General features: G+C 42.3%; 1 long non-coding RNA gene across 1 annotated transcript in view; it reads left to right on the forward strand.

Moving 5' to 3' along the window:
• Nucleotides 1–24,092, forward strand: part of LOC135050727 (uncharacterized) — a 56,773-nt gene extending 32,681 nt beyond the window's left edge. The window contains exons 2-3 of the long non-coding RNA XR_010241771.1: nucleotides 20,932–21,087; nucleotides 23,962–24,092. This is a non-coding gene — a long non-coding RNA (uncharacterized LOC135050727). The remainder of the gene's footprint in view (nucleotides 1–20,931; nucleotides 21,088–23,961) is intronic.
• Nucleotides 24,093–25,164: the final 1,072 nt, after the last annotated feature.

Here is a 25,164-nt window from a genome sequence, read left to right on the forward strand (position 1 = left end):
CCCTATTAAGATTAAAAAGATATATGACACCGACAGAAAGATATGCAAATCCAAGTCAGATTTCTTCCCAATCAGTTTTAAAAGTAGTCAAGTGGAGACTTTTTATAGGGCCACCTTAGAAGATTTCCAAAACATATGCTCGTCAGAAACAAAATCTAAAAGTAATCTAAATAAATGGGAAAAACGAGCCATAAGAAATCTAATCAAAGACACCACTCTTGTGATTAAGGAAGCAGACAAGGGGGGTGGGATCGTCATACAGAACAGAGAAGATTACGTCACAGAAGCGCTTCGACAATTAGAGGATGTGAACTTCTATGAAGTTCTGGCTAACGATCCCACCCACCGGTACCATAAAGATCTATATGCACTTCTGTCAGCTGCATTTTCCGACAGTGTGATATCCAAAGACGAACTTAGATTTTTGTTTCCCCCTCATCCCACTATCCCCATTTATTATCACTTGCCAAAAATTCACAAATCCATCACATCACCCCCTGGCCGACCTATTATTTCAGGAGTTAATTCCCTCACATCTTCCCTCTCAGCTTATGTCGACAGTCACCTCCAATCGCGTGTCTCTCGGTTAAGGTCACACATAAAAGATACCATGCACTTCTTAGAATTGATTCAAAACATCACTTGGAAATCATCTTATGCATTTGCTACTCTGGATGTATCCAGCTTGTACACAAATATTCCTCATGAACAAGGTGTACAGGTGATAGATCGAACCTTAGCAGAAGATGCAGACCTTTCCGAGAGACACCGGGGGTTTATTGTCGACTCTATCAATTTCATACTATCTCACAATTATTTTCTTTTCATGGACACGTTTTATCGCCAGACAATGGGAACCGCTATGGGGACGAGATTTGCGCCGAGTTACGCCAACCTATATATGGGGGAGTTGGAGGACAACCTCATCTGGGGGGGCGGGCTCGGCGCACGTCTCGTCCTATACGGAAGATACATTGATGATCTATTTTTCATTTGGGATGGGGATTTAGACACTTTTTCGGAACTAGTCACGTCCCTCAATAACAACACTTATAATTTAAAATTCACTTCCCATTACAGTTCCTCTAAAATCAATTTTTTGGATATCACACTGGAAATAATTGATAATTGTATTCACACTTCCAATTATATAAAAGAAGTGGGTCATAACTCATATCTAAATTACAGAAGTGCACACCATCAATCATGGAAGAACAATATTCCAAAGGGTCAACTTTTACGCATAAAAAGAAACTGCTCCTCCACCCAATCATTTAAGACGCAAGCCAAAGGTTTGTTAGAATCCTTTTCAGATAGAGACTACCCTCAACATCTACTAGATAGAACAAGTGCAGAAGTAGAAAAAATTGATAGATACACACTCCTCCATCCTAAACAAAAAACCCCCTCTGAGAAAAAAGAATTGGCTTTTATATCTAAATTTAACAGCAAATCTAATCAAATTAGGAATATAGTGAAACAAAATTATCATATGTTACAGAGTGACCCTATTTTAAGTAACATACTCCCTAGAAAGCCAGAATTTATTTTTAAGAAAAATAAATCATTAAAAACAATATTGGCTCCCAGCCAAATAAGAACTCAAGAAAAGGAAATATATAAAAAGGGTGAAACATCATGGCTAACCACGAAACCAAAAGGTTTCTACAAATGTGGGGCCAACAGATGTACTACCTGTTCATATGTACGGAATAAAACTAAAATCATAAACCTAATATCAGAGGAGAAATTTATAAATATTTCTAGTTTCATTAATTGTAACACAACTTGGGTCGTTTATTTGTTGGAGTGTGGGTGTAGTCTCAAATATGTTGGCAGAACAACCAGAGCCTTAAAATCTAGATTTATGGAACACCGTAGAAACATTACCATCGGTTTCACAAAACATAGTGTATCAAGGCACTTCTTTCACCACCACAACAAAGACCCTAGCTCCCTGCGGCTAATCGGATTAGAACACATTCCGCAAACAACCCGGGGGGGAGACAGATTCACTAAACTATGCCGTCAAGAGATTTTTTGGACCTTTCAGCTTAATACATTACACCCCAGTGGTCTCAATGAAGGGTTGGAACTAAATGCAGTATTATAATTTTAGGAAAATGAATTGATCCCCTCACATATGGTTTAAATGATCAACCCACTCATATCTTCAACAATTAATATGGAGCTGACTAGGTGGTTCTGTTCAAAGATCAACATGAAATCTCAAAATAAGATACTATTAACTAAGGAAAGAAGAAAAGTCTCTCCATACGCATATATCTATTTCGATCTTTACAATAGATAATTTGACATAGGTATATAGATATATGGGTATACATATTGTTGTGTTGGCGAAATATATTAAAATACTTAAAATAATATGAAAAAAAGAAAAATATACACATAACATAAAAGATTTATGTATACAATATGTTTATACATTCTCCATATACTTGGAAGAAATCAACCTCCAAGATTACATCTTTGATGGTGGTTGTGAAAATCACTAGACATCTCCTTAGGAAATGCCACTATGGAAACCCACCACAAGATGTCAGCAAAGAGAGGAGGAGGAAAAGGCTCCTTCCAAGTATATGTTTATTTTCTTTAAATAAACAATTTGATAACCTTCTGTATATATACTTGGAATAATATTTATATCTGATCGTAGTCTATGATCAAAACAAATCGAAAGAAGTTTATACTTTATGTGTTTATTTATGTTTATTAATACTGCATCGAATTATTTATTGGAACTGCTGATAATTATCGCTGTTATGGGATCTTTATTCCTTCCTCATATACCCACAACTATCTATCCAAAGAATTTATACTGCCTATAGTGAAGTTTCATAAGTATGATAACGGATTTGTATTGTGGAATGAAGGTAAAACGTTTACTAAGGGCAATATAGCTATCTCTGCACCCGGTCACGTGACCCTTTAGAGGCTTCAAAGTAAGGGAATGATGCATTTCCGGCCCATGATGCCGGTCACATGTATGCTTCCAACATGTGACCTGATGTCTAATGAATACAAGACAGGAAGTGACACGAGTTGCCGTATGTCCGGACATGGTGCCGGTCACGTGACCGGAACAAATCACGTGACCGGAGCAAGTCACGTGACCGGAGCGAGTCATGTGACCGGGTCACGTGATTAGGTCATATGGTATGATTAAACCAATGCATGGCTACACACACATGCGGTCATGTGACCTGCCCACAAATAAACAGGAAGTGTCCCTGTATTCTTATTATATATCTTCTTTTATACTAATCAATTTTGTTGGGTTTATGAATATACATTTGTCTCCACCAATTACAAATAATCTGAACTGGATATGGTTTTGTTTTTTGACTTATTGAGATATTTAAAATCGATCTCAGCTGTTTTCAATGGGCAATCAGCACAGCCTTTAAAAAGGGCATCCACACAGAGGGCACATACACCTTGAAAAAGCTGTGAATACAGCGAAACGCGTTGGTTCTGAGGAGCCGTATATTACTGGAACCATTCTTGGAACTTGGAAACCAGCCTAGAAGTCCACCAGCTAATTGGGAAAAATAGCGGATGTCCACGAGGCACAGAAAGATCCACCAATCCAACAGGACGCACCTCAGTCCGGATCAAACATCTGAAAGATTTGCCTCTTATATTTGGACCTCACCTGCTAGCACTGCAAACTGCTCCCTAGGACTGTGGCTACCATTCCAAGGACTTATACCAGTACATCTATTCGGTCTCCTCGTGTGGTAATTTATCAAACAAAAATTGCTGTGCCTGCCCTATATATATTTCTTTATTTATTTATTTTTTAATGACAAAATAATGTCCTTCTTTTATATATGAATTTATTTGTTGCAACAATGTCTTTTAATAAATTGTGATTATTTTCCCATATCCAGTTTTCTGTTAGCGCTGTATATACCTTACTTTTTATTACTCATTCAGGGACCAACTATCCCTTTAAAACAGCAGCTGTAAAGGATAAGCATACCCTCTTAACAGCGCCGGACAAATTACCTTGGTAATTTATTTTTTTTGCACACTCACATAGTTATCGTCTGGCTGCTAAGATGAGTTGCTTCTCCTCTTTTAATGATAGATACAATCGGAGACAAATGTATATGTCAAAATGGGACCATGATAAAAGTATAGCAAATGTGGATAAAGAAGATCTGTTGAAAAATGATTTTTTGAAACTTGAGGATCTACTAAAGGCTGAGACCAAACATTGGCTTGACAGCATAAACCTGCAAAAATATATTGATCAAAAACTAATTCCAAGGGGTTTACGCTTATTCAAGCCCTCAATCTTTGGAGAGATCCCTGAGTTTCAAAATGAATGGGAAAGCATTTTAGACAAATGCTCAGTTAGTCATTCGGTTTAGAAATAAGAAAGTGGAATCCTTGGTATCAGAGATAGACATTTTAAAGAAAAAACTTGACAATCATAAAACCTCCGCAGAATACTTGGAAAGAGACCGTGTAGTCTCTGAGAGGGTGATCAAATTTGAAATGTCTATCACTGAGATGAAATGCAAAAAATTTAAGCGTGATATAGATGATTTAAAAAATGGTGAAACTAGAACATATAGAGACAAATTTAGAAATTCTAATTCAGGTTTCAAACATAAAGAAAAAAGGAATATAGAATATAGTAAGGGGAACCAAATGAACAGAAATTCAACCAGCCAGGATCAGGAAGAGTCCCCGAGTAAGAATATACCTACTCATCTTCAAAACAAAGGATACATACAGAGAGGGGCCCGACCAAAACAGGCTCAACAAAAAGAAAAATACCCTGCACGAGACCCCTCCTCTTCTTCCTCTTTTTTAGATCAGCGAGAATACCAATACAGGGATCAAATAAGGGGGAGAAAACAACAAACATATACCCCAAAAAGAGGCAGAGATCAAAGTATAGAGGACGACGGGGAGGCAAAAAAGAGAAATATAAGAGATTAAAAACTAGAAAACTAGCAAATAACAGTAGGAGCATCTATAATTTATCCTCCAAACCTCTAACAAACAGTGAGGTATCACTCTTATGCAAAGGGCTAAAATTCTCCCCCACAGAACCCCCCAATATGTTCGACCTCTATGTAGAGCTGAATAGGTTTATTAGGACCCTCTGCAGGAAAAGATTTTTCGCAAAAAAGGCGAATATAAACATTGAGCCTAATGCCATACCCATTATTTTGGACTCTACAGATGATCCCACTCTTAAAATACTAGAAGAACTTCAGGATGATTCTCAGTCCCCTATTAAGATTAAAAAGATATATGACACCGACAGAAAGATATGCAAATCCAAGTCAGATTTCTTCCCAATCAGTTTTAAAAGTAGTCAAGTGGAGACTTTTTATAGGGCCACCTTAGAAGATTTCCAAAACATATGCTCGTCAGAAACAAAATCTAAAAGTAATCTAAATAAATGGGAAAAACGAGCCATAAGAAATCTAATCAAAGACACCACTCTTGTGATTAAGGAAGCAGACAAGGGGGGTGGGATCGTCATACAGAACAGAGAAGATTACGTCACAGAAGCGCTTCGACAATTAGAGGATGTGAACTTCTATGAAGTTCTGGCTAACGATCCCACCCACCGGTACCATAAAGATCTATATGCACTTCTGTCAGCTGCATTTTCCGACAGTGTGATATCCAAAGACGAACTTAGATTTTTGTTTCCCCCTCATCCCACTATCCCCATTTATTATCACTTGCCAAAAATTCACAAATCCATCACATCACCCCCTGGCCGACCTATTATTTCAGGAGTTAATTCCCTCACATCTTCCCTCTCAGCTTATGTCGACAGTCACCTCCAATCGCGTGTCTCTCGGTTAAGGTCACACATAAAAGATACCATGCACTTCTTAGAATTGATTCAAAACATCACTTGGAAATCATCTTATGCATTTGCTACTCTGGATGTATCCAGCTTGTACACAAATATTCCTCATGAACAAGGTGTACAGGTGATAGATCGAACCTTAGCAGAAGATGCAGACCTTTCCGAGAGACACCGGGGGTTTATTGTCGACTCTATCAATTTCATACTATCTCACAATTATTTTCTTTTCATGGACACGTTTTATCGCCAGACAATGGGAACCGCTATGGGGACGAGATTTGCGCCGAGTTACGCCAACCTATATATGGGGGAGTTGGAGGACAACCTCATCTGGGGGGGCGGGCTCGGCGCACGTCTCGTCCTATACGGAAGATACATTGATGATCTATTTTTCATTTGGGATGGGGATTTAGACACTTTTTCGGAACTAGTCACGTCCCTCAATAACAACACTTATAATTTAAAATTCACTTCCCATTACAGTTCCTCTAAAATCAATTTTTTGGATATCACACTGGAAATAATTGATAATTGTATTCACACTTCCAATTATATAAAAGAAGTGGGTCATAACTCATATCTAAATTACAGAAGTGCACACCATCAATCATGGAAGAACAATATTCCAAAGGGTCAACTTTTACGCATAAAAAGAAACTGCTCCTCCACCCAATCATTTAAGACGCAAGCCAAAGGTTTGTTAGAATCCTTTTCAGATAGAGACTACCCTCAACATCTACTAGATAGAACAAGTGCAGAAGTAGAAAAAATTGATAGATACACACTCCTCCATCCTAAACAAAAAACCCCCTCTGAGAAAAAAGAATTGGCTTTTATATCTAAATTTAACAGCAAATCTAATCAAATTAGGAATATAGTGAAACAAAATTATCATATGTTACAGAGTGACCCTATTTTAAGTAACATACTCCCTAGAAAGCCAGAATTTATTTTTAAGAAAAATAAATCATTAAAAACAATATTGGCTCCCAGCCAAATAAGAACTCAAGAAAAGGAAATATATAAAAAGGGTGAAACATCATGGCTAACCACGAAACCAAAAGGTTTCTACAAATGTGGGGCCAACAGATGTACTACCTGTTCATATGTACGGAATAAAACTAAAATCATAAACCTAATATCAGAGGAGAAATTTATAAATATTTCTAGTTTCATTAATTGTAACACAACTTGGGTCGTTTATTTGTTGGAGTGTGGGTGTAGTCTCAAATATGTTGGCAGAACAACCAGAGCCTTAAAATCTAGATTTATGGAACACCGTAGAAACATTACCATCGGTTTCACAAAACATAGTGTATCAAGGCACTTCTTTCACCACCACAACAAAGACCCTAGCTCCCTGCGGCTAATCGGATTAGAACACATTCCGCAAACAACCCGGGGGGGAGACAGATTCACTAAACTATGCCGTCAAGAGATTTTTTGGACCTTTCAGCTTAATACATTACACCCCAGTGGTCTCAATGAAGGGTTGGAACTAAATGCAGTATTATAATTTTAGGAAAATGAATTGATCCCCTCACATATGGTTTAAATGATCAACCCACTCATATCTTCAACAATTAATATGGAGCTGACTAGGTGGTTCTGTTCAAAGATCAACATGAAATCTCAAAATAAGATACTATTAACTAAGGAAAGAAGAAAAGTCTCTCCATACGCATATATCTATTTCGATCTTTACAATAGATAATTTGACATAGGTATATAGATATATGGGTATACATATTGTTGTGTTGGCGAAATATATTAAAATACTTAAAATAATATGAAAAAAAGAAAAATATACACATAACATAAAAGATTTATGTATACAATATGTTTATACATTCTCCATATACTTGGAAGAAATCAACCTCCAAGATTACATCTTTGATGGTGGTTGTGAAAATCACTAGACATCTCCTTAGGAAATGCCACTATGGAAACCCACCACAAGATGTCAGCAAAGAGAGGAGGAGGAAAAGGCTCCTTCCAAGTATATGTTTATTTTCTTTAAATAAACAATTTGATAACCTTCTGTATATATACTTGGAATAATATTTATATCTGATCGTAGTCTATGATCAAAACAAATCGAAAGAAGTTTATACTTTATGTGTTTATTTATGTTTATTAATACTGCATCGAATTATTTATTGGAACTGCTGATAATTATCGCTGTTATGGGATCTTTATTCCTTCCTCATATACCCACAACTATCTATCCAAAGAATTTATACTGCCTATAGTGAAGTTTCATAAGTATGATAACGGATTTGTATTGTGGAATGAAGGTAAAACGTTTACTAAGGGCAATATAGCTATCTCTGCACCCGGTCACGTGACCCTTTAGAGGCTTCAAAGTAAGGGAATGATGCATTTCCGGCCCATGATGCCGGTCACATGTATGCTTCCAACATGTGACCTGATGTCTAATGAATACAAGACAGGAAGTGACACGAGTTGCCGTATGTCCGGACATGGTGCCGGTCACGTGACCGGAACAAATCACGTGACCGGAGCAAGTCACGTGACCGGAGCGAGTCATGTGACCGGGTCACGTGATTAGGTCATATGGTATGATTAAACCAATGCATGGCTACACACACATGCGGTCATGTGACCTGCCCACAAATAAACAGGAAGTGTCCCTGTATTCTTATTATATATCTTCTTTTATACTAATCAATTTTGTTGGGTTTATGAATATACATTTGTCTCCACCAATTACAAATAATCTGAACTGGATATGGTTTTGTTTTTTGACTTATTGAGATATTTAAAATCGATCTCAGCTGTTTTCAATGGGCAATCAGCACAGCCTTTAAAAAGGGCATCCACACAGAGGGCACATACACCTTGAAAAAGCTGTGAATACAGCGAAACGCGTTGGTTCTGAGGAGCCGTATATTACTGGAACCATTCTTGGAACTTGGAAACCAGCCTAGAAATCCACCAGCTAATTGGGAAAAATAGCGGATGTCCACGAGGCACAGAAAGATCCACCAATCCAACAGGACGCACCTCAGTCCGGATCAAACATCTGAAAGATTTGCCTCTTATATTTGGACCTCACCTGCTAGCACTGCAAACTGCTCCCTAGGACTGTGGCTACCATTCCAAGGACTTATACCAGTACATCTATTCGGTCTCCTCGTGTGGTAATTTATCAAACAAAAATTGCTGTGCCTGCCCTATATATATTTCTTTATTTATTTATTTTTTAATGACAAAATAATGTCCTTCTTTTATATATGAATTTATTTGTTGCAACAATGTCTTTTAATAAATTGTGATTATTTTCCCATATCCAGTTTTCTGTTAGCGCTGTATATACCTTACTTTTTATTACTCATTCAGGGACCAACTATCCCTTTAAAACAGCAGCTGTAAAGGATAAGCATACCCTCTTAACAGCGCCGGACAAATTACCTTGGTAATTTATTTTTTTTGCACACTGTGCCAGGCAGGTCCGGTGCAAAGTTTCTCAACATCCTAGGCAAAACTTCTGCCTACTTCGCCTTCCCCCCCCCCCCGTCACAATACCCTCTTCCCACTCGGGAAAGGGGAGATGGGTGAGTCATGAGTCACAGTGTGTGAGGGTTGGATATACGGCATCAGGGGAAGCAGGAGAGAGAGTTACGGAGTGAGAGAGAGAGAGACAAAGAGGGTTCCAGGGAGAGAGAGAAAGAGGGGGGAGAAGGGGAGAGAGAGAGGGGGAGAATGAGTGAGAGAGACAGACTGTATCAGGGAGAAAGAGAGAAGAGTGAGATAGTGAAAGAGGGTGTCAGGGAGGTAGAGAGAGAGGGGAGGGATGGAGAGTGAAAGAGAGAGAGGGGAGAGAAGGAAGAGGGAGAGAGACGTAGAGACAGGGAGAGAGACAGGTAAAGGGAGATAGAGACGGAGAGGGGAAGAGAGACGAGGGAGAGAGAGAGAGAGAGAGAGAGAGAAATAGATGAGAGAGAGAGACAAAGGAGATAGACGAGGGAGACAGAAGGAGAGAGGCGGAGAGAGACAGAGACAAGGGAGAAGGAGAGAGAGAGAGAGAGACGAGGGAGAGGAAGACAGGGAGTGACAGACGAAGAGAGAGAGAGACAGACAGACAGGGAGAGAGAAGCGAGGAAGAGGGAGACACGGATATGCAGAGAGATGTGGAAGAGAGAGAGACAAGTGAGAGACAGGCGGAGGCAGAGAGACGGAGAGAGATGCAGAGACAGGGAGAGCGAGAGAGACAGGGACACAAACAGGGAAAGGGAGAGACAGGGAGACAGAGAGAGACAAGGGAAAGAGAGAGACATGGAGAGAAACAGGGAGAGCGAGAGAGAGACAGACAGAGACAGACAGACGGAGAGAGAAGCGAAGGAGAGGGAGAGAGACAGGGACACAGACAGGGAAAGGGAGGGAGAGAGAGAGAGGGGGAGAGAGACAGGGAGACAGAGAGAGAGACAGGGACACAGACAGGGAAAGGGAGAGAAAGAGAGCGGGAGAGACAGAGAGAAAGAAACAGAGAGACAGAGACGGAGAGAGAGATGTGGGAGAGAGACAGGGAGAGAGAGACACAAATGAGGAGAGAAGTGAGGGAGATACGGGAGAGAGACAGGGAGAAGGAGACAGGGAGAATGAAAGAGATGCAGAGAGAGGGAGACAGGGACACAGGGAGAGAAACAGGGAGAGACAGATGGAGAGAGAGACAAGTGAGGGAGCTATGGGAGAGAGACAGGGAGTGTGAGAGAGACGCAGGGAGAGGGAGACAGGGACACGGAGAGAGAGACAGGCAGAGAGAGACAGAGTGAGATAGAGGGAGAGAGGGAGAGAGACGGAGAGAGAGACATTGGAAAGAAACAGGGAGAACAGATGGGGAGAGAGAAGTGAGGGAGACATGAGAGAGAGACAGGGAGAGGGACACATGGAGAGTGAGAGAGACGCAGAGAGAGGGAGACAGAAACACAGGGTGAGGGGGAGAGAGAGACATGGAGAAAGAGAAAGAGGAAACAGCACAGGGTGACGTACACTGAAACTTTTGCTGCTCTGGGACGCTGGGTGATGAAGATGGCACTGGCGCTCCTCCTTGTGTGGCTGGGCTGCTGTGGTCTCACTCCTAGAGTTTCCCGGCAGAGAGGAGACTCCCGGTGCCCCCTGCACAATAGCCGCAAACTTTCTCCACACTTACCCTCCTTGCCCGTGGTGCTTGCTGGGAGATGCGGTGCGGCACTTCTTCTGGCCTTGCTGTACCCCTCTCTGTCAGGGCGGCTGGTTATGGGGGCGGCTCCTCCCTGTGTCCCCGGTCTCCGCTCTGCTCCTTCCGCTATTGTTCCCAGCGTATTCCGCAGTACTCTCCGCTCTCAGGCAGCCCCTGAATGGCAGTGAGAGTGAGTCCTTTTATGTGTCCCTGCTCGAGAGGGGGTCTTTTAGTGACCCCTTTTCCCTATTGAGTCTCTAGGTCACAGAGGGGGAGCGCCCCATTGATGCTGATCGGCGCTCCGCCTCTGCTCGTGGATCTTCTATTGAAGCAAGAAGGGCAGGGATGGGAGACTGTGGAGGAGCCAGGTGCCCCCTTCAGGGCTGGAGCCCGGCGGCAACAGATTCCGTTGCCTCCGGGAGTTCCACCCCTGATGGGGAGAGATAGAGGAAGAGAGAGAGAGGGGTGAAATAGAGGGGAGCGAGAGAGAGAGGGGAGAGCAAGGGGAGAGATAGAGAGGGAGGAGGAATAGGGGAGAGATGAAGAGAGAGATGGAGAGAGAGGGGGAGAGATAGAGAGGGAGGAGGGATTTGGAGAGATAGAGGGGGGAGAGATAGAGATAGATGGGGGCGAGAGAGAGGGAGACAGATAGAGAGGGAGGACGAATGTGGAGAGATAGGAGAGATGGAGAGAGAGAGATAGAGAGGGATGAGGGATGGGGAGAGACACACTACCTGTCCCAGGCTTGCTAGGCTTCAGCTCAGGTCTCTCATTGGGGGCGGGCACTTCAAGGCATTAGGCTCCACCCCCTTCCCACCCGCGAATCGCGGCAATGCATTCCTCTGCTGCCAGGTGCCGTCCAGGTAGACTTGAGTGGTCCCACCGGCTCAGGGGCTCTTCACGCGTCTCCTGTTGGTGCCCCTGCTGCCCGGGATCCATCAGCGCGATCATCATGCAGGGGGTTCCCGGTGCGAGACAGTGGCTGTTCAGTCTGCCCTCAGAAGTGAACAGGAGCGAAGGAACGGCAGGTACTGGGGAGTGGGGACGGTCACAGCCACATATACTGTCATTAATGTTAACATATTAAACAAAAAACACCGCCCCGAATCCACCACTGCCCAATCACCTCCTCCACAGTGACAGGGGCGTGCTTTCATATTGGCTGAAAGCACGCCCCTGTCAAAGAGGCTTATACTAGTGCCGCTTTCAGGGCTTTTTGTTAATGGGATTTTACTCCCCGCTGCTTGGCCCCGCCCCCCGCTTCCGGCCCTTTTACATTGTCAGAGGGAGGCACCGAGAGCGGTGCCTCCGAAACACTTAACATGGATTTTTGCAAAGCTAAAAATGATTAAAATAATAAAAATATACTTATGACACAAAATCTGTGTCATAAGTTTCTTTTTTGTATTATTTTAATCATTAATGGCAGGGGAGGCACTGCCTCCCCTGACTGCACGTCCCTGGTTTGCACGGCTGCTAAAAACTGCTAGCGAGCAAACAACTCGGAATGACCACCCATGTGCACTGCAGGGGGGGGCAGATATCACATGTGCAGAGAGAGTTAGATTTGGGTGGGGTGTGTTCAAACTGAAATCTAAATTGCAGTGTAAAAATAAATCAGCCAGTATTTACCCTGCACAGAAACAAAATAAAACACCCAAATCTAAAGGCCCATACACACTTGACGATAAAATGAGCGACGTCGTTCATTTCAGCCCTCATCAACTACGTCGCTCATTATATCGTCAAGTGTGTATGCATCTGACAACCACCGATGCGCGGCCCCGCGGGACGTTAACGACCCTCGCTTATCTGTGGAGCATGTATGCTCAATTTCCACTATGGTCGTTACCAACCAGAGACGTCGTTGAATGTGTATGGTGTGAACGACCAACGACCAAGCCACTGTTCACCAGCCCTGTTCTCAGCTCATTATTTTAATAAACTGTTCAGCTTGGATGCTTCAACGATGAATGGTCTTTGGTCTTTGGTAGTGTGTATGCTCATGTCGTTTGCTCAGCTGTTCAAGGGAAGTTCAAGGGAAGTCGTTAACGACGTGTGCATCGTCAAGTGTGTATGGGCCTTAACTCTCTCTGCAAATGTTATATCTGACACACCTGCAGTGCACATGGGTGGTCATTCAGAGTTGTTCGCTCGTTGCTGATTTTCGCAACGGAGCGATTAAGGCGAAAATGCGCATGCGCATGGTACGCAGCGCGCATGCGCTAAGTATTTTAGCACAAAACTTAGTAGATTTACTCACCTCCGAACGAAGAATTTTCATCGTTGAAGTAATCAGAGTGTGATTGTTTTCTGGGAGTGTGCGGAAAAACGCAGGCGTGCCAGAATAAAACGCGGGAGTGTCTGGAGAAACGGGGGAGTGGCTGGCCGAACGCAGGGCGTGTTTGTGACGTCAAACCAGGAACGAAACGGGCTGAGCTGATCGCAGTGTAGGAGTAAGTCTCGAGCTACTCAGAAACTGCTAAGAATTTTCTATTCGCAATTCTGCTAATCTTTCGTTCACAATTCTGCTAAGCTAAGATACACTCCCAGAGGGCGGCGGACTAGAAGCAATGCTGCTAAAATCTACTAGTGAGCGAACAACTCGGAATGACCCCCATGGTTTTGCCCAACTGCTAACAAATTTGCTGCTGTGATCAACTCTAAATTCCCCCCTTTATTAGAGCAGAGGAGAGACTCGTGTTATAGTGCAAAGCTTCTTCACAATTTTTTTTATTTATTTATTTTTTGTTTTACAGGAAGTGCACAAATATACTTTGTTATAACAGGCACACCAAATGTTTCCAATAATGTGTTTCCCACCATCTGAGTCACACACTCACTTGAATTATGTGGAGATTAACTACATGTTTTGCTTCAGTTTTGTTTTGCATTTTATTAATTCTCTGCTCATGAATAGGCAGTGCACAGTCTCTACAAGAGGAATCTGGTAATTTGATAATCAGACTTTGTGAAGTCATGACCTATGGCTGTTTAAGCGAAGTAACATAAACTGATTTACATTAATAACTGTAGCACATTACAGTAGGTATGTTGCTGCAGCCAAACTAAAACTCAAGACTCAAAAGTATTTATTTTAAATACAAGTGCAGTTACCTGTTTCATCTATCTTTTTATTTATTTATTTGGCACCATTTTACTAGAAATAGGCTCACAGCTGACTGGTTAATGGCTCCCATCAGGTATGTGTACTCAGGGGAGACAGGTGAGGCTGTGCCTTTTCCTGTCATACTCCAGTTTTGACTATAAAAATGTTCAGAATAATACATTGATATAAATATCTTCTTTGTATTATTCTAATCTTTTTATAGTCAAAACTCTGGAGTATACTGGAGTCATAGGTATTTATATAATGAGTGCAGTGTGCGTGGTAAACCCATAGAGTATACTTACCCCTCCGCAGCGGCTCTGCAGTGCGGGCGAAAATTACTTGGAAAATGGATGCCCCTGACTGGAGTACATCAGGTAAGGCACTGCTTCACCTTCTTACCATGTCCGCATATCATTAATCAAAACTGCTGCACCTTTGTATAATAACCACATGAACCCTTGGGTTCATATGCAGTATGAGTGTGTAAACCTGGCTCTAATACTAGCAGGGCCGGGTACAAGGTCTCTCTGCACCATAGGCAAAGCTTTAGTCTAGCGCACCCTAACCTGCAAACCCCACTACCACCACTTCTTGGCGGGAAGATGCATGTTGCCACTATGTCGACTGGGGTGAATTGCATCATTATACATATATAGAGAATAGGGACAACTCTCAAGGACGTTAAAAGTGAAAAAGTATATTTTAAACAAAGTAACAAAAGTTTGTGACTTTGTTCACAATATATTTTAACTTCAAATCCGTGAGGTTTGTAACCTGATGAAAATCTTACAATAGATTGAAACATTGTTGACTATGGTGGTCGTTTGAATTTTGCTTTCTCATGGAGCCTTGAGTGACACGCTTGTCTTTGTAGGTATACACTTTTTTTTTTTTGCGAGGGCAACGGGTCAAGTATTAATCTAATTGGAGTGCCAGACAAACTGCATTGTATATATATATATATATATATATATATATATATATACATATACTGTACATCTCTCTCTCTCTCTCTATATATATATATATATATATATATATATATACATACATACATACACACACACTGTATATATAATATTTGTCTTTTTCTGCAACTTTTTGTGTCCATAATCGGTAATTTACTAAGCTCCCGTGTTTTGTATTTTTGCGTTTTCCTATGTCGATGTTATTTGTATTTTCATATGTATTTTACGGCCAGGTTAGTGTTGTTTGGTCGAACATGGATGGTTGTTCCTTAGGATTCGTATTTTTACTAACGTGGCAATGTTTTTTTTTTATCGCAGCCGCGTTCCAACTTGTACTTTCGTTTTTGTCATTCGTTCATGATTGGTCGAGTTTCATATGTAGGAGTGTCTTTGCGCAACCATTTAAATATGCCCCAAACCGTCCGAGCCTCAGGGGTTTAGTTCGTGGAGAGGTGAGGGGTTGTGGTCTGTGGAGTTGGTGAGTAGATGTTTGGTTTTCTGTTGTATTGTGAGTTTTGAGTGCTGTATTGTGTTTGAAAGTAGTCTTGTCATTCTTGTGGTTTTGTCATGAGTTTTGATCCTTGTTTTTTTTTAATTTAAGTCTCTTCTCAGTGTTTTTTTGTGTGTCTGTGTTTGTTTTGTGCTGTGTAGAGGTAGTGGAGGAGTGTGTTTTGTGTGTCTTTATTTTTCAGTGTTGTTTGTCTCAATTATGTCTCAGTCTGAGGTGAGTAAGGGGGAGGAGGTGAGTGAGGTGAAGAAGGTTTATTGGTGCACTGCATAGTCACACTGGTGCTATAACTTAACTGCAGCATTAACCCTTAGAGCAAACTGGTGTTGTGTTTTTTTTTTGTCACTGCCAGCAGTGCAGCCCGAGCTCCTAATACAAGGCATCATTAACCCTCTATTGGTGGCTGCAAAAAGTTTTAGGTATATGCCACCATTTCTATAATATAATATGATACAACAGTATATTAATATAATATTATAATTACTATAATATAAGTGCAGTGATTACAGCAGTGTGGAAAAAAAGTGTTTGTGTTCAGGGCCAGGCATGGCACTTGCTACAATAATGGTCAGTAGGAGCCTTGCCACCGCGTTAATAATATAATAGCTGTGTAAGTTGCAGTGTGAAGTTGTCATATGTTATAACAACAGAAAAAGTTTTTTTTTGTAAAACTTGTGTGTGTTCAAAGCCGTGCAGTGGCACTGTGTTACAATAACACTCTGTAGATGCTGTGACACCACGTTAATAATATAGTGGCAGTGTGACGGTGTCATTTGTTAAAAGTTTTTTTTATTTTTTACGTGTGTCTTCAGAGTGTGGCAGTGGCAATGTGTTATAATAATGCCCAGTAGGTGCCGTGTCACCCACTGCATTAAAAATATAAGCGCTGTGAGTTGATATGGATCATGATCAGTCAATAAAAGAGCAGGAGTAATAAGCAAGTATTAGTGCTGTGGCTGCTGACAATCATGATAGTTCAACAACATCAACTAAAGGTTATCCATGGGGCAGAAAATTTAGGAAAGGGCACCTGAAATCTGAAAAAAGAGGTTGAAGTGTCACCTTAAAAAAATAAAAAATCGCCAGTTCCCCAAAAAAGAACTCTAAGACTGAAGAACAAACTGTGTATTCACAAATCTCTAAGGAGATTCTAGGGGTGCCCACGTTCGCTATGTGTGAGTCTGACATTTCTCACACTCTACTCATAGAGAAGCAAATGTAACGACAACAGTAATGCCACCGGTGGCAGCAATTCTTGCTGGTGATAAAAAGAAAGCCTGGGCATAAAACCAACGAAAACACCTCTTGGGTATGGGATTATTTTTACTAAAATCCTGACAAGGTTTGTGAAGGCATCTGCTCTACTTTATGTTTGTAGAGGTTGAGACATTAACCATCTAGGCACCTCCTCCATGTTATGTCATTTGCAGTAAGTTCATTAAATTTATTTAACTAAATTATAATAATTTGTATTTAACACACTCATCATCAATCTCCTCATTAGTGATCGGAGGTAGTTCTTCTAGAAAACTGACTTGTGGGGGCCCAAACAAACCAAGCACTTCAGCCACAAAAAGTGGTAGCCTTTGTTGCTGAATGCTTGGTCTGTTAAACTTTTTATGTCCTTATTAATATCCAAGATAAGGTTGGGTGGGAGGGCCCAAGGACAATCCCATTTTCCACCACTTTTTTATAATGGGCTGTATTTTTGGGGGGTATTGGGGATGGTCTTTTTTTATAGACATTTTTATTGGTTCTTATACTGTATCTCTAATACAGGATTCAGTATGGAATGCCGGCGGTCAGTATCCCGATGCTGGCATCCCGATTGCGGCAATCCTCACATGAGTGAGGTAAGTATCCTAACCTCCCTTCCCTACTCCCTAACCCTAACCCTCCCTGTCGCAGCCGAACCCTAACCCTTCTCCTCAGTTTTGTCAGCAAGCCTTTGGACAATATTGGTGAAGAATATTGTGAGCTGTGAGGTGGTAAAAATTGACTGGAAATGACTGAAAATTAATGTTATTGTTAATAATACCGTAGGGACAAAAACTTGTGCACTCTACATGATTTTAGCAGTTTTTAGCATTAAAAAAAATAATAAAATACAGATCTAAAACCAAAACACGTGAAGGTGGTACTGTATTGCAAAATTAGAACTAAAATACAAATTTAATACAAAACCAAAACACGGGGGGTCAGCGCACATCTCTACTTGTCACTCAGTTACATGATCCTTGATTTTTATTTACACATTTCTAAGCAGTCAGAACTTGAACACCTTGCACCTCTCACATTAACATGCAGTAGGCCTCAGGAAGACTCCTGTGGATACAGGAGAATATGTGCACCTTCACATACAAACTCTTTTATTTAACACATACATTTTAAAACCCTGCGATACCTGGAGCTAAACCCATCACCTCTCAAATTACAGTCAGACACCTTACACATGGAGCTTTTTGCTCCTGCAAAGTAGGATTGCAAACGCTAACTACTCTATATGTAGCTACTTGTAATTGTCAGATAAAAACCATTCAAACTAGGCAAATCTTTGTAAAGGCCCGTATTCACGGGCAGATGTGGGAGAGATGTGTGCTGAGCGAACCGCTCAGCACACATCTCTCCCTCCGCTCAGCACAGCGCGATGCGTGCACGCGGGGGGGTGGGGCTGCGCATCGATATCGCTGTGCGGGGTACACACGGAGCGATCATGCTTAAAATCTAAGCAATCTAGTCAGATTGCTTGGATTATCGCTCCGTGAGTACCCCCCTTAAGCCACACATCCAATCCCCTATGATTAACTGCAATGCTGAATATTTTTTTTACAAAAGTATGTTGTGCCTCTATCAATTACAAATAGCTTCATATAGTTTAGTAACTCTTATATTCCTAAACTTTACTTGTAGTAATGTTAGATCAACATTGGCACACTAACACACTTTATGTACAGTATGAAAGATGCTGACATATTTTAATAGTTGTAAGTTCTATTTATCTGAAATGTCTACTCTATACCCAAGAAGAAACAAATGGAGTTAAGGAACCCAGTGGTTTGCAGAAAACATGAATTAACATCCAATGCCTCTTGTCATTTGAGACACCTATTACAGAATAATGACAAGTGAAATTGCATTTTGTCTGGGTGTGGATCATTAGATCGACAGTGTCTAGGTCGACAATGTTTAGGTCGACCACTATAGGTCGACAGTCACTAGGTCGACAGGGTCAAAATGTCGACAGGGTCATGAACATGTCGACCTTCTGACCCTGTCAACCTAGTGACTGTCGACCTAAACATTGTCAACCTAGACACTGTCGATCTTCAGACGGATCCCATTTTGTCTAGTAGAGACAACTCCATAACATATATTTCCCTAAATGTATTTTGTAAATGTAGAATTTGTGGGTTGACCATACAGATATAATAATGACGTTTCAGACAATGGACCCTATATAGCAGTTTGTGCAATCTTAGCAGAAACTGCAACGGAAAAAGATCTCAGCAGGGCGCCCAGCCTAGCTGCGAAGGCAAGTGCACCAAATGCATTTTTTTTATTGAAGCAAGTGCTTGTGACTGCATGCAGCCGCCCCGAAAATGGCACTGACCAACCCGTTCTAGCCTTTTCACCTCCGCAGCATCATGTCGCCCCCCGCGAACGCCTCTGCCTGTCAATCAGGCAGAGGCATTTGCATCAATGCAATGCGATTGCATAGGCCAGCCTGCGCACACACAGATCGGGCCCTGCGTATGCACAATGGATAGAAAACCAGCATAATGTAATCTCATTGCGACTGCAATGCAACCTGAATGGGGGCCAATGTCCTATGTTCATCATATACTGTATACTGTACATTGAAATATTATTATTTCTATATCTCATCACCCATGTTGTCCTGCATATGACTCTTTGGTTTTAATTCCTATATTCCCTTTCTCATGCTGTATGGTTATGGTTTTGTTGCTGTTTTTCCTAATAAACTTTTAAAAAAGAAATAAAAAACTGGATTAATAGTAACCCGATTTGTCTGCGCACTTTTAAGCTTTAATACTTGTGGCATAAAACCATATGTCATTAAGATTCATATATACCATAAATATATTAAACATACATTATATTTATTTTAATGCAATGCTTATTTTCAGTAGTTCTGCTGACATCAATATATTAAATGAAGGTTTGCTGAATAAATAAGAAAAATGGGTCACTTCTGATTTTAAAGTAAAAATGGAAAGAAAAACAGGGGAAGGGATGTGATATTAATCAGGGAATTATATAAGGAACGGGATGCATATAGGAGACTCTGAGATGCCAGGTGGTATGCCAATAGTAATTTTAGTACATTGAATTATAATGGGATTTTCATATTGCTGGTATGCTCATGCATGGTTATGAGAACCCTGATGGGACTCATTCTATGGTCCTATGGAAACATTGTAACATGATCAGATCAGATGAGAGTCTATGTGGAGGTTGCCAGGCAACAGCACTGAAGAGATTGTAAAATTAGATCTCTGATAGGGAGGTGGAAACAGTATAACCCAACTCTGTTAGGGATATCTGTATCAGATACATATTATCTCCAGCATTCTCACGTCTTCCACATAAATGTTGGAGAACGATTCTGCTTAAACTGCTACTTCACTGCCAAGACAGTGGTTACTATTATACATGTGTCTGTTTCTGATCACACTACGTGTTTGATTTAACAGAATTAAAGGCTGTTGATTAGTACACACAGATTAAACAATACTGGCTTCTTTATATAAAACATTTACATAGATTATTTCAAAACCATGACTATAAATAACTACAGTACTTGAATATTTGTTTTGCATGTTTATATTTTCCCTATTAAACTGTAATGACAGAAAGCTACTGTAAGAAATTGTAACATACAATTGCAGTGACCTGTTAAGGTGTATACACACTTGCCGCTCATTTTCTCACTTCCTGAGTGACGTTGTTAACTTTCTCGGCAAGTGTGTATGCCGGCGAAGACGGCCAATGCACAACACCTTGGGTCACTGAGCCGATATGAGCTCAGTGTGTACGGCTGGACGCCGACCCCCTGGCCCGGGAAGGGAAATACTAGACAACGTCGCACCTGTGTATGCACCTTTAGAGACAGCATACCAAACAGGCAGAGCGTATGGAAAGTGTTGTTTATAATAACTATAGTAAACATGTATAAATTAAAGTGTAATAATGTTAAGCATTATGAGTTGTTTATGTTTATAGAGAGAATACTGTAATCTCTCTGTCATTTTAAATTACTGTCTTGTGCAGTTACCTTCTTGAGTCAACAGAACTTTGGAAACTCCTGCCTCCAACCAGCCCAAGTCACAGCACCAAGATAGCAAGAAGACAGTCAGAGAGAGGAAGGCTATAGGAGCAAAGGCGGAAAGCAAATGCCAGGAGAAGGAGTCGATTGGGAACATTGGCGTAAGTTCGTCCCAGTCGCCCAGAGGCAAGAGAAATGTTGGTGCCCCCCTCTAGTGACTATATACTGTAAACACCAGAATGCTGACAGAAGTATCCCAACACTGTTGTAATGCCTAAGTCTGGGAGTGCCGTTGGCATGTATCTAAAGCTCCATGTGACTGTGAGATGTGTGTACGGTGAAGGGAAGACTGTATCTGACGGATCTCCTGCATCTAGCTTGGGGCTGGTGAAGGTGCCCATACTAATGATGGCGGTTGTGGCGGTCTCTGTAAAATCAATGGCTGGCACAGGTTTCCACTTGCACATGCATGAACCCCCACATTGCTGGAATGGAATCTGCCATTAGTATAAAGTAGTAACAGTATTCTGTGGCTGCTCACAAGTACAGCCACTTTGCCTATGACCCAGGATCAGCCACATATACATATTCTTAAGCTTCTAGTAACCTGAACCAGCCATGTTAACTAAAAGATTAAGATGTTGCAGCATAATACAGTAGAAACATTCCCAAAATGATGTATATTCCAACTGGGACAGATGTCAATATATTCAGTTTCTCCGCCTTAGTATGTGTGCAAAGCAACTTGCAGGTACTCACATTGTTAGTGTTTGCCATTACTGGGGGGATCAGTACTAAATGCCGCCGGCCGGAATCCCGGCGGTCAAAATACCGACGCCGGAATCCCGACCACACAATCCCGACAGGGGTGGCGAGCGGAACGCAGCCCCTTGCGGGCTCGCTTCGCTCGCCATGCTGCGGGCACGGTGCCTCGCTACGCTCGGCACACTATTATAGTCTCCCTCTATGGGTGTCGTGGACACCCATGGAGGGAGAATATGTCGGGATTGTGGTGGTCGGGATTCCGGCGTCGGTATTTCGACCGCCGGGATTCCGGCCGGCGGCATCTTGACCGCATCCCTTACTGGGAGGTACACAGATACGTGCCCCATCAATGGAGAGGAAGCCAGTCCCAGGGGAGAAAGAGAGGAAGGAGAGCTGGGGAGGGAGACACAATCATCTGCAAGCTGCGGCTGTGCTGCCTTCTGTAAGCCGGCAAATACTCACAGCACACACTAAATAAGCACCACACACACACTGCTAGGTGCATGCGGCAGACAGTAAGTACACTAGCACCGCCCCCCACCTACCAATACTCTCTCACTGGCCCATGCAGTACTCTGTTCATGAAGTCTGTCTCTGATTGGCTGGGTCTCCAAACAGACAGCAGGAGTCACAACGGAGGAGCAAGGCAGCACACTGCAATATAGGAAATCCGAATCCTCTTTCAGTTCTACAGTTGGCTCGCACTGAGGAGACATCTAAGTGGCCGGCCAGATGCATGGACCAATCATCGGATAGTAGTCCAGTCAGGGGTCATAATTTCTGCTGCCTCTCAACCCAGTCCGAATCTGATAAAAAATGCCCCCTTCACAGAAAGAGCCCGGTGGCAGCCGACTGCCCTGTCTCCCAGAGTTCCGCTTCTGATAGGGAAAAAGAGGAACAAGTAATAGGAAGAGAACATAGTGACAGAACAAGAAGAGGGGATATAAATGAATCTGCAGTAACTCAACAAGGGAACATAGAGCTAAAGGCAAAGGGGATATTGTGCAAAATTGTGCAAATTGGCCTATGGAAAAGTCAATCAACTAAAATGATGAAAATCTAAAATTAGAGATGAGCGGTTTAGTTTCCTTGCAATCCGAGTCGCTCTGTACTTCCGGGATCTGTGTCTTCCCCAGCTGTGGCTTGGGGTTTCGCATCAGACTCGGATTCTACTTTGAGACAAAATGTCATCCTCCCGGCCAGGGGTGTATCTTCCTATTGGCCAGGATGGCACTCGCCAGGGGCGCCGGACAAGGGGGGAGGGACACCGGCCGACAGTGCCTCCCACGCCAGTGTGTAGAATGACATAGTAGTTCTCATTGAGTACATCCCTTAGCAGTGGTCATCCACTGCCGGACTCTCAGAAGCGTATTGCACTCTGACACTCTCTGTGACTACAGTCACAATGATGGTGAATATAGCCAGGAGCGGGGCACTTCCAGGTATGGGGAGGGGCGAGGCACCTCCTCTTCCTAATCTGCTCCCCTTCTCATTGGTCCCACGCGGTCTGTCACCGAACACCAGCCCCTACAATCAGCACCAGTCAGCAGTGCAGCACAAGCATACCTGTAGATTTTCTGCGGTACCATGCTGCACTGCATGGTCTATCCTGGCAATCTGGATCACAGCTTACAAAGATCTCTGTATGGAGAGGTATCTAGACCAGTGACTGCCTCTCCAGCTGTGTTGAGACTATAAGTCCCAGCATACCTTGTGAACTGTATCCAAGTACATGCAGGTGGTACAACCAAGGCACCTATAATTGCCCGGCTTTCTACTTGGATACTGGTGATTATATTAGACATCCCCACAGTGGTAAACAGATTAAATTAAGACACGTATTTACATGTACCAGCAAGTATGTGGTCTACTGCATATGATGCCCTTGCAGTTTATATTATATTGGCAAGACGGTCTGCCAGTTCAAGAACAGATGGCGCAACATCGGAGCGCTATAAAGCAGGCATTGGAGGGAAAGAGTATTGATCAGCCCGTTGCCAAGCATTTTAAAGCTTGTAATCATAGCCTCTCATCTTTACGCTATATGATGTTGGATCATGTAAAGGAAGATATTAGAGGGGGTGATAGAGGGAGAACCCTTTTACAACTGAAGATTAAGTGGATACATTTACAGAATACTGTCTCCCCTCAAGGATTAAATGAGATGATTTCATTTAATTGTTTCCTCTAAGTGCCATGGTTTTAGGATTCTGCTATACCATATGATTACTTCTGTATAAATCATGTGATTGTTGTTTATATTCCTGCAGGTGTTACCATGGTGACGGATTCACAGTAGTTTTGTCCCTGCTGCCGTTCTGGCGCCGCCTGCATGTGATGACGTCAGCGGAAGCGGAGGGAGTAGTTGTGCACGTTTTTCACCTGGTGTTTTAGACTATGTATAAAGGTAAGCTCATTTCTTGTATTTTCATACCTGACGAAGGTTTATAAAACCGAAACGTTGTTGTACCCAGGCGTGTCCGGGTCCTTTATTTGAAACAAGTCCGAGAGTGCCGCCCATTACATGAATTTGTAAACTACACGGAAGGAGGGCACCAGGCCTGATGTACGTATATGCTGAGTGGAGTGCTGAGTGATTCTATGACTATATATATATATATATATATATATATATATATTTTTTTTTTTTTTTTTTTTGCACTGTTTGGTGTGCTTTATCCTAGTGCGCATTGTTCATGTACATCTATAGGCCCTGTGATTCCATGCAGTGATCTGCAAATTGAAAAATGGATAACAATCAGTTTAGAGAAAAGCATCCAAATACTAGCGCTGCAGTTGCTGGCACTAGTCGCGCACCACTTTTCATTTCAGACACTGCGGCAATGTTTCTTAGATTAAATCAATATTGTGAACTGTGAGGTAGTCAAAATTGACTGGAAATTAGTGGAAATGAATGTTATTGAGGTTAATAATACCCTAGGACAGAGGTTCTCAAACGCGGTCCTCAAGGTACCCCAACGGTCCAGGTCTTAGGTATATCCATGGCTCAGCATGGGCGGTCTTCAGTATGCCGACTGTCGGTATCCCGGCGCACAGTATACCGGTGCCGGAATCCCTACAGCCGGCATACCGACACTTTTTCTCCCTCGTGGGGGTCCACGACCCCCCTGGAGGGAGAATAAAATAGCGTGGCACGCATAGTGCGCCACCGTGCCCACAGCGTGGCAAGCGCAGCGAGCCCCCAAGAGGCTCATTTGCGCTCGCCACGCTGTCAGTATGCCGGCGGTCGGGTTCCCGGCGCCGGTATGCTGGTCTCCGGGAGCCCCGCCGCCGGCATACCATACTACACCCCTCAGCACAGTTGGTTAAATCAAACTGACTGAGGTGCTAATTAAGTCACCTGTGACCAAGCATAGATAAACTTAAAACCTGGAACGTTGGGGTGCCTTGAGGACAGCGTTTGAGAACCTCTGCCACAGGAACAAAAAAAAGGCCCAAATTATGTGATTTTA

This window comes from Pseudophryne corroboree, chromosome 2 (assembly GCF_028390025.1).
Source record: "Pseudophryne corroboree isolate aPseCor3 chromosome 2, aPseCor3.hap2, whole genome shotgun sequence".
Lineage (NCBI taxonomy): Eukaryota > Metazoa > Chordata > Amphibia > Anura > Myobatrachidae > Pseudophryne > Pseudophryne corroboree.